Source organism: Lissotriton vulgaris, chromosome 3_1 (assembly GCF_964263255.1).
Source record: "Lissotriton vulgaris chromosome 3_1, aLisVul1.2, whole genome shotgun sequence".
Taxonomy (NCBI): domain Eukaryota; kingdom Metazoa; phylum Chordata; class Amphibia; order Caudata; family Salamandridae; genus Lissotriton; species Lissotriton vulgaris.
In genome coordinates, this window is record NC_141689.1 from 1,868,701,174 (window position 1) to 1,868,715,187 (window position 14,014).

Genomic DNA, 14,014 nt, shown 5'->3' on the forward strand with positions numbered 1-14,014 from the left:
AAAACTAAACAATTGTACCATCAGCCTATTCCTGGCTTCTCAAAGCTACCCAGCGATGGCTCTCACCTTTCCCTGCATTCCCTGTGATGTCAACTTCCATTTCCTGCAAATGCGGTCTGTAACCCCCCCCCACACACACACACACACACAATGTTTGCAAACAACCTGGAACCAGAGAATCGTTGTCAAAATATTGTCTGATATGCATATTGTGCCCTCAATATCGTTTACAAAATTATTTCCCCATAGCGAGTTAATGGATGTTACACCTGGTATTTGTTCAGAGATATTTAGGGCACAGTATTTATTCCAGATGGTATTTTTGACTACAGTATTCTGACGTACAACACTGCGCTCCTCCAAATCTCTGTGAACTTCTTTAAAACAGAGCTTTGAGGTGGTGCCCTGCAAGGGGCATTCACAAAATCATCTAACTGAACTGGCAGGATTACTGGAGTTTTTTCCTTTCTGTCATCACTTCAGTGCAAGGTCATTACTGCTTTTCATGTATCTCTTGCTTTTTTTTCCTGTTTATACAATGCACACACATATGAACATGGGTCTAATCTGTGAATCAACAATATTCTTGAATAGGAGACATAATAAATCAGTTTGCAAAATTCCCATTTGGAGTGGGACACAATTTAACTTACCTCATGAATATTAATGAAGTAACTTGCAAATTGTTATTTACTATGACTGTATGCCTTCATAAGGTTGTTGGCCTGCTGGAGTCAGCAGACCATGACGTCTGTGATCACATTAAGATCAAGAAAACTTTTCTTTTAGTACAGTATTCTTTTCATAAAGGAAATCCCGGGATGTCTGTGTTATTTATTTATTTACTTTTTTATAGCACAATAAACGTGTCAATACTCAATATCATTCATAAAGGTGAATTATTTATAATACTGCACATTAATATATTCAAACATGCCTACTGCCCTAAGGAACATGCTTAATTATCAAATAGCTATTTTCCAAACAGTGGCTCTTGCGCTATGTTCACACACTATACAACTAAATACCCATCGAATTAAATCAGAAAGAAAAAAGAAAGACCTAATATAAACATATCACAGATACCCATGTACAAAATATAAATAATTTTAATGACAAGTAAAGGGCGCTCAAACAATTACACTTGTGCTATACATAAAACAGCACATAACATTTGAAAAAATCAAAAAACACATTGGCAGGGGAAAATATTCATACAACAATTAACACAATACACAATCAAACAATGGTGTCCTCTGAAATTTAGGCCACGTTGAAAGCGTCAACGGCGTTTCAACCCAAAGTTGTTTAGAGGGTCATCATCAGGACAATAAACTTCAAGAGTGAAAAGCGACCACTTAATAAAGTTTTCTAAAACATGAAAACACGTACACAGGATTTATGAATGATAAAACAAATCAATTTTAAACTGTTCAGGCCTTATCATCACCGATTGTGTGCTCAAGAATCTTTGAATTAGTGAGATAATCAAAGTAAGTTTTTTAAACAAGAAACGGGGAAGAAAGAATAGAACCAATAACCCCAGGACTTACACCAAGTGTACAGAGTTAAAAAAGTGAAGTTTAGAAAACTATAAAGAAAAATACTCCTTTTTTCCAACATAAAATGTTTGTTTGTTTAAAAAATGTTTATGAAGCAAAGGAGTCCTGGAACAGACAAATAGGAGCAGAAAATGTAAATTCCGCCATAAATAGAATAAGTAAGGACAGGATCCAAAGTTAAGACCATTATTCATACCTGTTATTGTGGAAATCACACACTAAATGTAAATTCATCAATCGAAGGCGTCAACTAATGATACCAGGTGAGCAGTGTTCTGCCAGGGTATATAAATTTTAGCAACATTAGGGCATTCAGGAGTAAATTATTTACTGAAAAAAAGGGGAAATAGAAAAAATGGAAACTTCTGTACCCGCACAATGGCCGTCAAATATTTCAAACAGTAAATGAAAAACTATTTAATCCAACGTTGGAACAAATTAGTTAAATTAATTAAAACAACATATAAACTAGCCATGTAATAGTTATTCATTTGAAAAAATGAAGAATCCTAACGATATTCAGGGGGACAGAAAGTATCCCTCTTAAATTATGGTCATAGAGAAATTACTAATCAAATTGTCACGAATAAATCGGTAAAAAAGTTTTGAAGCCCTACGGAGAATTTCAAGGCGGTCATAGACAACTCAGGGAGAATCCCTCTTCTTAGAGTTCCTGTGTGCATAAGTTAAAGAGACAGGTACTACACCTCGCTCACCAGGCATTTATAAAACATATGCGCATATAGCAGCGAGTCACAAGCTTCGAGACTCGGCCAGCCGCTAAACTAGTCAGAGGTTGTACAACAACCTCATATCCCTTACTTGCGGCGGAGACCAGAGTCTACAAAATGGAGCGGACTCTGGGGACCGTCGAGGCCCCGAATACGAGCAAGGCAGAAAAAGTCAAAGCCCCTCAGCTTACTTGAAAAAAGCTCCGTGTGCGGTGTCCCGTCCTCCAGCAAGCGGCAGGCAGAAATCAGCAAGAGACAGATTAATCCTACGCACTGCTTTTAAGATGTGTATCTAGTGGCAAAGAAAGTGGACTAAACCAAAGAGTCGAACCTTTTTAATCATGCCGGTCGCCAGGCAGTAGTTGGCCTTTTTCAAAGATCTGTGTTAATGAAAATCATTCTTCAGAAGTAGTGTATATAATACTTAGAGAAAAAAGAAAATAAACTGAAATTACAAAGGAGATCTTATTGTCCGAAGAAGCGGTGGCCTTTTTAGAGCAGTATAGAGGACAGTAACATAGAGCTGATGCCATCACAAAGAGCGATAATTATCTACAACAAATGGAAGTTAATTTCATGGATTACATAAATTGCAGCATGCCGATTAACATAATCACTGCAGGTCAAATAACAAGTATCAAATAGCACACAGCAAAAGCCAAAAGGTAGTAGAACATGAGAATACTACAACTTACTTATACACTATGGCTTACCTGTATCCCATGGCATACATGATATAGGGCCAAATTTAGATCTTGACAGACATGGTCCCGCCATCCTTTGTTTCTCTGTCAGATTCACCACCAGCCATCACTCTGCCCACTAAATGTAAATTCTGGAGGGTCCAAGGACGATAGTCTGTCCCACTGCCGCTTTTCCGCCAGATTTTCCCACCCGCATCGCCGGCGCCATTGGCAAAAGCAACTGTCTGAGGGAGTCAAGCCTAGATTTACACCGAGCCAATCAGGAAGTGCCTTCCCACTGAGGTAAGCCTGGCAGGGAAACCTCCACAACTGAGTTAGTAGTTTCGAAGGGACATAAGGGAGAAACTCACCTTTCCTTATTCCGGTTTTGGCATGAACCGGATTGTTGTAATTTGGCAGCGATAGGGTTAGATTTAGCAGAAGCCATCCTGTATTTAGAGGCTATCTTCTCCATTTTGTGGAATCCATTTCTCATTTCTGGCAGCCATTTTGTTTGCCATGTGCTACCACGTGCGTGCCATGTGCTCTGTCCTACCTTGCTGTTGGCTGCTCTTGAAATCTGCCTAGAGACAGGTTATATTTAGCCTCTTCCACTTTGCACATGCTCAGTTGAGCTTGCAGCTGTCCATGCAGTTGCTGTTAGTCCGTAAATGTCAGGATGTGTTCACCGGAATTAGCAACTGTTAGCTCCTCCCACTTGTTTACTGTGCATTTTCTGCATGACCTTATATGTACTTGAAACCTACTTCTTGCACGTGTACTGCCTTCTTTTGAGCCCCTGTTTGGGGATAAAAGGACCAAGCTCCTTCCATTCAGTGTGCTACTTCATACATTGCCGAAGGGTGTTGTCTGAATGTAGTTCCACCTCATGAGGTTAATAAACTTTGTATTTTCTATTCCAGTTTCTGTGCCAACTTCTATCCTATTGGTCTGAGAACTTGTGCAGAGAAGGGCGAACCCCTTGCACTGGTAGGCCTTGCTGAGTCTCACCACTTGCAAACTGGCGCCCGACACGTGGGGCTCCTCGGCGACTCGGATGCCCGAAGGAGTGGTTAAACGGAGGATTGGAAGCATTAGATGATCACTGCCCGAGGAGACCCGTGTCTTGGCAACCACAGCGTTTTTCCTCTCTTTCTGATCTGATCCTCCAGGTGGTGCTGGTCCTCGACTGAGATCTCTTCTGTTGATTCGCCGTGCAGTGATCATTTGGTCGATTTGAAAACTTGGCAGTTGGGATCTGGACACCAAGTGATTGGTAAGAGTCATTATGAGGCACTTGCTGTTGGTTTTTGATGCCTGGGATTGGTAAGGTAGTTTAGTAACACTTACTGTGGCTTTGGAATTTTGGAATTTGTCTTGTCCAACTTTTGATTTGTATGGGATTGATATATGAATTGCAATTTATATACGCAGGTAATGAGGAGAATTTTCTCTGTTTTTGAATTGAATTGAACGGCACAACGTACTGCAATACCTTGAGTGCTACTTTAGTTATAATACTGCATATTCTGCACTATTTTTGGCATGCCTGTTTCTAGCACACTTCGTAGGATGTGTTGCTTTTGTAGTGGTACCAATTTGAGACTCGATGAAGGAGGGGACGCCTAATAGAGACATGTATACTAAATATGGTATTTCTTCTATAATGGACAGCACGTTATGGAATAAATATACTCGTAAGGATCCTGAGTTGCGTTGGTCTATGCATGGGTCATTTGATTTGCAAAAGATTCAGTATGTAGAACAACAAATGTTTAAGCGAAAGGCTAGACAAGACACGTTTGACTGTGTACGAATGTGGGAGAAAGAAGTGCGTGAGCGAATGAAGCGTGAGCAAGCCTTGATTGAAAAAGAACAGCGTAAAAGCATTCATGCAAAAGCATTGGAAATGAAAAATAAAGAAATGAAAGAACTTAAAGAGACAGATGATAGGGAGCGTCATTCACAGGTAAATGGCCAATACGCTGTTCGTAGATCTCTTTATCCTATTCTTAATAAACCCCAAGATGATTCTCTTTTGTTAGATCGTTCTCCACCTCCGTATACTATTCCTTCTGCTCCTTATAACTCAGATGAGGACTCTCCTGCAGACCAGGAGAAAGCACTGGAAACTCGTTCTATGTTGTCCGCTGAGCATGCGTCTCAACTTAGATCTGCTGCTCGTAAAGCCGCCCGTAATATTGCTCCTGCTTCTGAACTTTTAGATGACATGAAGGATTGGCAGGAAGGGAAGCAAGTATATTTTACAGAGGTGTTTGCCGCAGAAGTTGTTGAACGGTTTAGGAAACATTCTGACGATTTGGAGCCTGTTGATATAGCAAATGATTGTAAGCAAATGCGTGATGGTCTTTTTGTCTTTTCTCAGGTGGCTGACTCAATCAGACGTTTGGTTAAATTAGGTGTTGAGACAGTCCGTTTGCGGGAAGAGAAAAAGGCAGCAGAAGCAGCTGCACAAACATCTCAGACCGGCGTGGCCCAAGCTTCTATCTTCGGAACAGATAAGACTTTGATAGTTTATGCGAAACCTATGCGGGAAGCCGCACCTTTGTATGTTCCTCCTAAAGGAGCGGGTATAAGTGATGATAAGGCTTATACTGATGCAAAGGGTTAAGTTATTCATAATTGGGTTTACACTCCTTGGAATAGAGCGGATGTTATGGGCCTTAAAACTGCATTACCTGATCCACGAAAAAATCCAGCAGCCTTTTATGAGGAAGTTGAGGGTGCTATTAGCTCTTGTACTATGACTTTACCAGATATTGACCTGTTTTTCGGTTTGATATTACCCCCTGATATGTGGAGAACTGTGCGTAAAGTTGATGATCGTGGGACTTTTGGGGCATTATGGAAAGATTTAGAACAATTAGATGAAGAAAGAGAACCCACACAGAAACCATGTCAGTTAATATTAGATCTTCCAGCAGCTATTATAGTAAAGTTAAAAATGATTATTCCCCCAAAAAAGATAGATTGGACTGTATTAGCGTAGTGTAAGCAAAAGACAGATGAATCGGTTTCTGACTTCTTCACGCGCTATGAAGAGGCATTTCACGATTTTAGTGGCATGTCATTGACCGATGACACGGGCAGGCATCTGTTCATCGATAAATATGTCACAAACCTGTTGCCAGCAATAGCCAGTCGCCTAAAGACCAGCGTGAGTTCATGGACTACCTCTTCTCCAGTTTCTCTTTTAACTATGGCTCAGTATTCCGAACGACAGGAATTAGAAGCAAAAGGCAATGAGGATTAAAAGACTAAAGAATTAAAAACGAAAGTTATGTTGGCTTAGGCTTATGGTCCGCCTTCTAGAGGCAATGATAGAGGTGGACGTGGATCTTATGGTTCGTCCTTTTCTTCTTATGCTCGTTCGAATTTGTCTGTTGACCAGTGTGCATATTGTAAGAAATTTGGACATTGGGCTTCTGATTGTCCGGCACTACGTGCTCAGCAGTATCCACGTGGTCAGGGACAAATGAGAAATCTTTCAGGATATTTAGAGCCCAGAGGAAGCATGGATGATCATGCTAGGTTTGATGATAATACACGTGGACAGGATGGGTTTAACACTTTTGATAGACGAAATCAATAACAAATGTCTGATTATGTGCCGTCTGATTTGAAAGATTCTGTTTATGCATAGGATTGCATAGGATGGGGTAAGGAATCAGTTGAAGTTCCAGTAGATCAGAAGGGTCCCTATGTTACAGCACATGTTTTGGGTTCTACTGATCAGTTTTTGGTTGATACAGGAGCTACTCGTAGCACCTTATCTAAACACTTGGTTCCAGGGAGTCCCCTGTCTGGCTTAACTATTACATTGATAGGTTCCGATGGAACACCTTCCCACAGCCCATTATTACAACCGCTTGCATTTCATGTTGATAAATTTACTGCTCCATGTCCATTTTTGCTTTCTCCGAAAAGACCAAATAATATTGTGGAACTTGATATGCTCAAGCATTTCAGGGCAACGATACGATGTTCTCCAGAAGGAGTATGGGTTATTTTGAATGACAACTATCCTATAATGGAGAGATCCTGCATTGTAAAAGAGGACATTTCATTAGCTTCACTCCCTAGTACTTTGTGGGCTACTTCAGACACGGATGTAGAGCAAATGGTTATCTAACCAGTGCATATTAGTGTCAAAGAGGGTGCTCCATTGCCACGATTGCCTCAAAATAAAATTTCTCAAGAAGGCGAAGAAGCACTTATATGAATTGTCTATGATTTGATTAAAGTGGGGGTTGTGGAGGAAGTTCCTTACAATGTTTGCAACAGTCCTATTCTTCCTATCTTGAAAAAAGATACTGACACTAGGATTTATGGATTCATCATTGATTTGCGAGAAGTCAACAAGATTGTAGTACCGCAGTACCCTGTGGTTTCGGACATAACAACATTGCTCACCCTAGTTCCTCCAACAGCAACTACATTTTCTATGATTGACTTGAAGAATGCTTTCTTCTCGATTCCTATTCATCCTGATAGCCGATATTTGTTCGGTTACACTTTGAATAATAAATCGTACAGATTTTGTAGAATTCCTCAAGGGTACACTGAGAGTCCAAGCATTTATAGTCAAGCGTTGAAACGACAACTTGATTCCTTTACTTTGTCTGAAGGAGTGGCTGTCATACAATATGTCGAGGACATCTTGTTGGCAGCAGATACGCCTGAGCAGTGTGAAAAATTTACTTTGTCTCTACTTTCTTTTCTAGCTACACACAACCATAAAGTGTCATGGAAGAAATTGCAATATTGTAGACCGGAGGTAACCTATTTAGGTCACCTTCTGTCTAAGGAGGGCCATGCACTTACATCAGATCGTATTAAAGCAATTTTAGATACACCAGTACCTTCTTCTCAGAAAGATGTCCGTGCATTCATTGGTTTGACTTCGTTCTGCAGGCAATGGATATTAGGATTTTCACACATTGTTAAACCCCTGCTAGCGCTTTTGACTAAAGACACTCCAATGCCCCTTCCATGGACAGATGAATGCCAGGATGCTTTTCGTCAGTTACGACATGCTCTTTGTTCGGCACCAGTGTTATGCACTCCAGATTACACAAAGGCTTTAACACTCTATGTACATGAGAAAGATGGGTGTGCATTGTCAGTTTTCGTACAGGCACACGGTGAAAAGCAGCGTCCCTGTGCATATTTTTCAGCAGTTCTTGATCCTGTTGCTCGAGCATTGACTGGGTGCTTCCGTTCAGTTGCAGCAACAGCTGTGACCATACGTCAGAGTGAAGGGATAGTTTTGTCACAAACTGTTGGTACTAGTACCCCATGCAATAGATGCGCTTTTGAATCAGACCAAGACGCAACATTTGACTAGTGCTCGTTTCACAGGATGCAAGTTGACACTGTTGGCCCCTCACATTGCTTTAAAGAGATGTGCGACACTGAACCCAGCTACTTTGTTGCCATATCGAGCGACTCAGGCTCAGTCACAAGAATCTCATGATTGTATCTTCCTTACTGAGGAACAGACAAAGGGTTGCGTCGACTTGCAAGATACGCCTCTTTCAGATGTAGATGGGGAACTGTGGGTTGATGGGTTCTGTTTGAAGTTACCAGATGGTACTACCTCAGCTGCATATGCAATTACGACACTTAAGACAGTAGTGGAGACAGCTCGCATACCACAGAAGTTGGTTCAAGCAGCTGAGCTAATAGCTTTAACACGATCGTGTAAACTTAGCACTGACTTGCGTGTGAACATCTATACAGATAGCCACTATGCTTTTGGAGTGGCCCATGAGTTTGGCCTACTCTGGAAGGAAAGAGGCTTTCTTACATCCCACGGGATGCAGATAATGCACGGCGAACTAGTGCATAATCTTTTGACTGCCCTTACATAGCCACAGAAAATTGTTATTATTAAGTGTAGCGCCAACAAGAAAGTCATTGATAAGATAGGACAAGGCAACGCCTTTGCAGATCGTGTAGCTCGTGAGACTGCAATGCAACGAAGCACTACATCCATGTACGTAGTGAAATCACAAGCTGAACATTGGCATGATGCTAGAGAAGAAGTATTAGATATACTGAGATCTGCCTCTGTGAAAGAGCTGGAACAATGGTCTAAAGAAGGAATGTTAGACGATAAGGGGTGTTGGCGTACCAAAGAAATGGATAAGTGGAAATTGCCTGCTGCTTATTTACAGCCCATGGTTCAAATGGCACATGGACCGGCACATGTCGGAGCTCTAGCAATTACGAAATTGCTCACACAAGTCTGGGAGCATCCAGAGATTGCCAGTACAGCTAAAAGAATACTACAGGCCTGTTTGATCTGTTGGCAGTATAATCCTAGTAAAGGAACACGAACTCCTACAGGAGGGTTTGCTACACCGACTGCATCTTTTGAAGTTTTGCATATGAATTACATCTAACTTGAACGCTGCAATAACTTAAAGTATGTCCTAGGTATGTGCCTTCAGTAAATGCGAAGGTGCTTCTAAAGGAGTTTTTCCCTAGATATGGTGTTTGCAAACTTTTGTGGAGTGACAACGGACCTCATTTTATTGGGCAAGTTGTTGAGCATGTCCTGAAAGGATTAGGGATCAAACAAAAATTCCATGCAGTCTCCCACCCGCAATCAGCAGGATTAGTGGAGAGGTAAAACGCTACACTAAAGCTGAAATTAGCGAAAATACTTGCTTCCACGTCTTTGAAATGGCCAGACGCACTACCCTTGGCATTGTTGTCCATAAGATCGATGCCACATTCATGATCTGGACTTCCACCATATGTAGTAGTATTTGGGACACCGATGAACATTTGGGGAGTTCCTAAGTCACGCCCTGTACATGAAGTGCCATGTGTTCTGATGAATGAATATTTGGCACAGTTAACCAACAGTTTGATCTCTATTCATCAACAGGTTCGAGAAGCTCTCTCAGACAGATCTACAGGTGTGGCCCAGAATTCCGTCCTGGAGACCATATGATGGTCAAGGTCTTTGAGCGGTCGAACAGTTTAGAGCCGAGGTGGCAAGGACCAGAGCAAGTGTTCCTTGCGACGAGCCCAGCAGTTCGAGTGACGAACAGGAAGAACTGGGTCCATAGCACTCACTGTAAGCGAGTGTCGCCTGCCTTGGTGAAACCTGCTGTGCTGACTGATCATCGAGAGATCTTGGAAACGGAGAAGGGCCACGCTATCTCACCTGACTAATCTGAGGGAGTCTCCCGGACCACACGATTTGTGGAGCATTGCGATACTAACTGAGACCAAGGAAAGAGCCTGCATTGTCAAAAAGGACTGGTTGAGCTACCGCCCTGGGTTGGTGAAACGGAGTGCCGATGAGGCAAGGGGGGGATCAGTCTTGCAAAGTGACACCCTGCTTGACCCTTGGTGAAGAAATCAACGGCTGCCCAGGGATAAGAGCTCCAACAAATGTTTTTTTGTTACAACAAAATATTCCTGTCTGCTGAAAGATCAAAAGTTGCTAAGATCTGCAATAAGAAAATCATTTGTGCTACAGGTTTTGTTGTCGCTATGGTGGCTATGCCAGCAATAACTTGGTTTGTTGAGAAAGTGGCTCCTGCTCGACAATTGCTGATTACCACTACTTCTGCACCAGTTGAGCATCACTATTTCACTCTTCCCTATCATGAGCAGAAGCATCGACAATCCAACCTAAACAACACATTTATCCAGATGTTGCATCATACACATAATGCCACGAATACTACTGACTGCTGGGTGTGTAGGATGATACCTGCGCACCAAAAGAAAGGAGGAACACCTTTTATTCCTCTTCCGTTCTCTCATAACGGTTCTTGTCAAGCCTGGTTTGCGCTTTTGTTTGCCTCTGAAAGGGCCAACATTACAGAGATGACAGTAAGACAGATGAATTATCACCTTAATAAAGAATGTTATCCTGATGAGAATGGTTACCATCAATCTAGAGGAACAAAATGGGAATGGGAGGAGTACCAAACTGACAATACTTCTATGCCACACGTCTTCACAAATACAAGGACCATGAAGAACAAAAGATCTTTTGTGATTTCTGTGATAAGAGCTAAAGCTGACTTATGTATTAGTAGTGTTGGGAGAATTCCAGTGGGGAGAAGTGAATGTACTGTAATTCTGACAAATGAAGGTACCAATAACAGCAGTTTTACGTCTTCGCATAATACATACTTATTTTGTGGTAATAAGTGATACTACCAACTACCTGTGGGGTGGTCTGGGGTCTGCAACGTGTCCCTTCTGTTGCCCACTGTGTTTCTGGCACCTGCATCATATCATCTCAACTTCAAGTTATACAATGACATTTCCAATAACAGAAATAAGAGGACAATAAGTATGGATGAAGTTGACCAAACTGACACTGCTTTGCAACAATATGTCGACTTTAACTTGGGTTTCTTCTTTTTTGTGGGTGCTGCTTTGAACAGCAGAAAGATAAGGCGATTGACTTGTGTTGTGGAAGCTGTTACCAATCAGAAAGCAATGGCACTTGGGAACATTACAGAAGAGCTACAAGTTGTGAGGATTGTAGCACTCCAAAATCGTATGGTACTTGATGTGATTTTGGCTGACCGAAGTGGTGCATGTCGTATCATCGGCAGCAGCTGCTGTGTTTTCATTCCGGATCACTCGCATTTAGTATATGATGCAATCTCTAAACTACATAAGATTGCTGCTGAGATTCACCCAGAGACTGGTACATGGACTTTTTCGAACTGGTTGTGGACACTCTTTATTACTTGGGGCTGGAAGCTACTGACTATGCTATGTATACTATTGGTGATACTATTTACATACTGTATATGTATACAATGTGGTCCCATGCTTTGCTCTATTTGCATCACTGCTTGTACACCTGCTAAAAGAAATGTTGCACAAATGAAAGCCCAACAAATGCTAAATAAAGAGGTCACTGAACTGATGAGCATTGATGTACAGGATGCATATCTAGATTACCCCAGATGAACGAATGTCTTCAGCTAATGCTAAAAGGGCCGTCTGTTGTAATTTTGCAGCGATTGGGTTAGCATTAGCAGAAGCCATCCTGTATTTAGAGGCTATCTTGTCCATTTTGTGGAATCCATTTCTTATTTCTGGCAGCCATTTTGTTTGCCATGTGCTCCCACATGCGCGCCATGTGCTCTGTCCTACCTTGCTGTTGTCTGCTCTTGAAATCGGCCTAGAGACAGGTTATATTTAGCCTCTTCCACTTTGCACATGCTCAGTTGAGCTTGCAGCTGTCCATGCAGCTGCTGTTAGTCCGTAAATGTCTGGATGTGTTCACCAGAATTAGCAACTGTTAGCTCCTCCCACTTGTTGACTGTGCATTTTCTGTATGACCTTATATGTACCTAAAATCTACTTCTTGGACTTGTACCGCCCTCTTTTGCGCCCCTGTGTGGTATAAAAGGACCAAGTGGTGGAGTGCGGCATTAAGCCAGGAAGCCTAACGCCGCACTCCATCACTTCACTGTAAATATGCCCTAAAGTTTTTTTATTAGTAAATGAGATACTTCTTAAGAAAATCATGATGGGAGGAAAAACACGATAAACAGCAAAAGCCTGTGGGATTGTCACACAGAACTTGCCCCCTAAACAGACTGCCAATGTGTGACCTCCTCAGGAAGGAGTATCTAGAAGGCACAGAGCAGGTACCGCAAGCAATTTTCTTGGAAGGTGTGCATTTAGGTTCGACAGGGGAGTGGGGCAGGTAAAATGTGAAATCTGGAGGAGGAGTACGGGTAGGAGGGGTGGGAGAGGATTAGATTTGTGATGTAGAGAAAGTTGGTGATGTGCATGCGTCTGTATGTTTTGAAGGTGCATGTGGGTCTGATGTATGTTGTGTAGGTTTGGGTGTGTGTTTTTTGCAGGTGTTTGGGGTTCGGGTGAGTGTGTAAGTGTGTGTTTGGTGGGTGTTGTTTTGAGTGTAGGTGTGCTTGTGTGGGAGTGTGTTGGGTTGGATGAGTGAGCTGTTGAGCTGTTGAGGTGGTTGGTGTCATTATGGTATGATTGTCTGTATGTTTTGTAGTGTGTTGTGTATGGATGAGTGTGGTTTGGCAGGTGCTTGGTGTTTGGGCGAGTGTTTGCATTTGTGTTTGATTGTCGTTGTTTTTGGTGTAGGTGTACTTGTGTGTGAGAATGCTGTTTTGGGTGACACACCCAGCTTCATTGACTTTAAGGCTAATGTCCAAAGAGCCAGATACTATTGTTTGAACAACATACTATGACTTGGGGTACTATGAAAGGGCTGCCATGTGTGTCAGTGAGAGCGCAGCCTTTGGCGGCTGTATTAACATGTGTGCGTATGAATGAGACATATTTGTACAGGTGCGGGCATGTGTCTGTACATACTGACCTTTCGCCATATGTGGCACAGTTATATGAATGAATACAGTTCAAGCCCCACTATTAGGTAATAGTGGCATCCCTGTCATGTGGGCACACCTTAGGTTCTCGTGAAACAGGATTCCATGAAAGTTGGTAGCATAATTTATTCAAATGTCATAATTATTCTTCATGATAAACTTTCAATTCCAAATAGTATTCAATTGATATGATAAACATTCTTTAAATCCATCAAATTTCAAATGCTCCAATGCATTTCGGGTCATATACCCTTCATCTGGGAGCTCAATAACATAAACATAAAGATATAGCACTAAGAGCATGTTAACAAAATCGGTTGATAACGTCTACATATCGTAAAATCCTGTTTCACGAGAACCTAAGGCGTGCCCACATGACAGGAATGCCACTATTACCTAATAGTGGTGCTTGAACTGTATTCATTCTACTGATGTGTTTAGGACGGACACGCCACCTGGCTGGAGCACCCCACTTGCCTTTAATTTTTCTCCAGATAACACAACTAAAACTTCGAAAAAACAGCTGTGCATCCCCCCCTTTTTGCTTACCGTTATATGAATAACACAAACAGACAATATTTTTAAATGGGAGAAATTTAAATAATATTCAGCCATAAAGTTATGTTATAAAGTTATGGAACATTTTTCATCACTTTCAT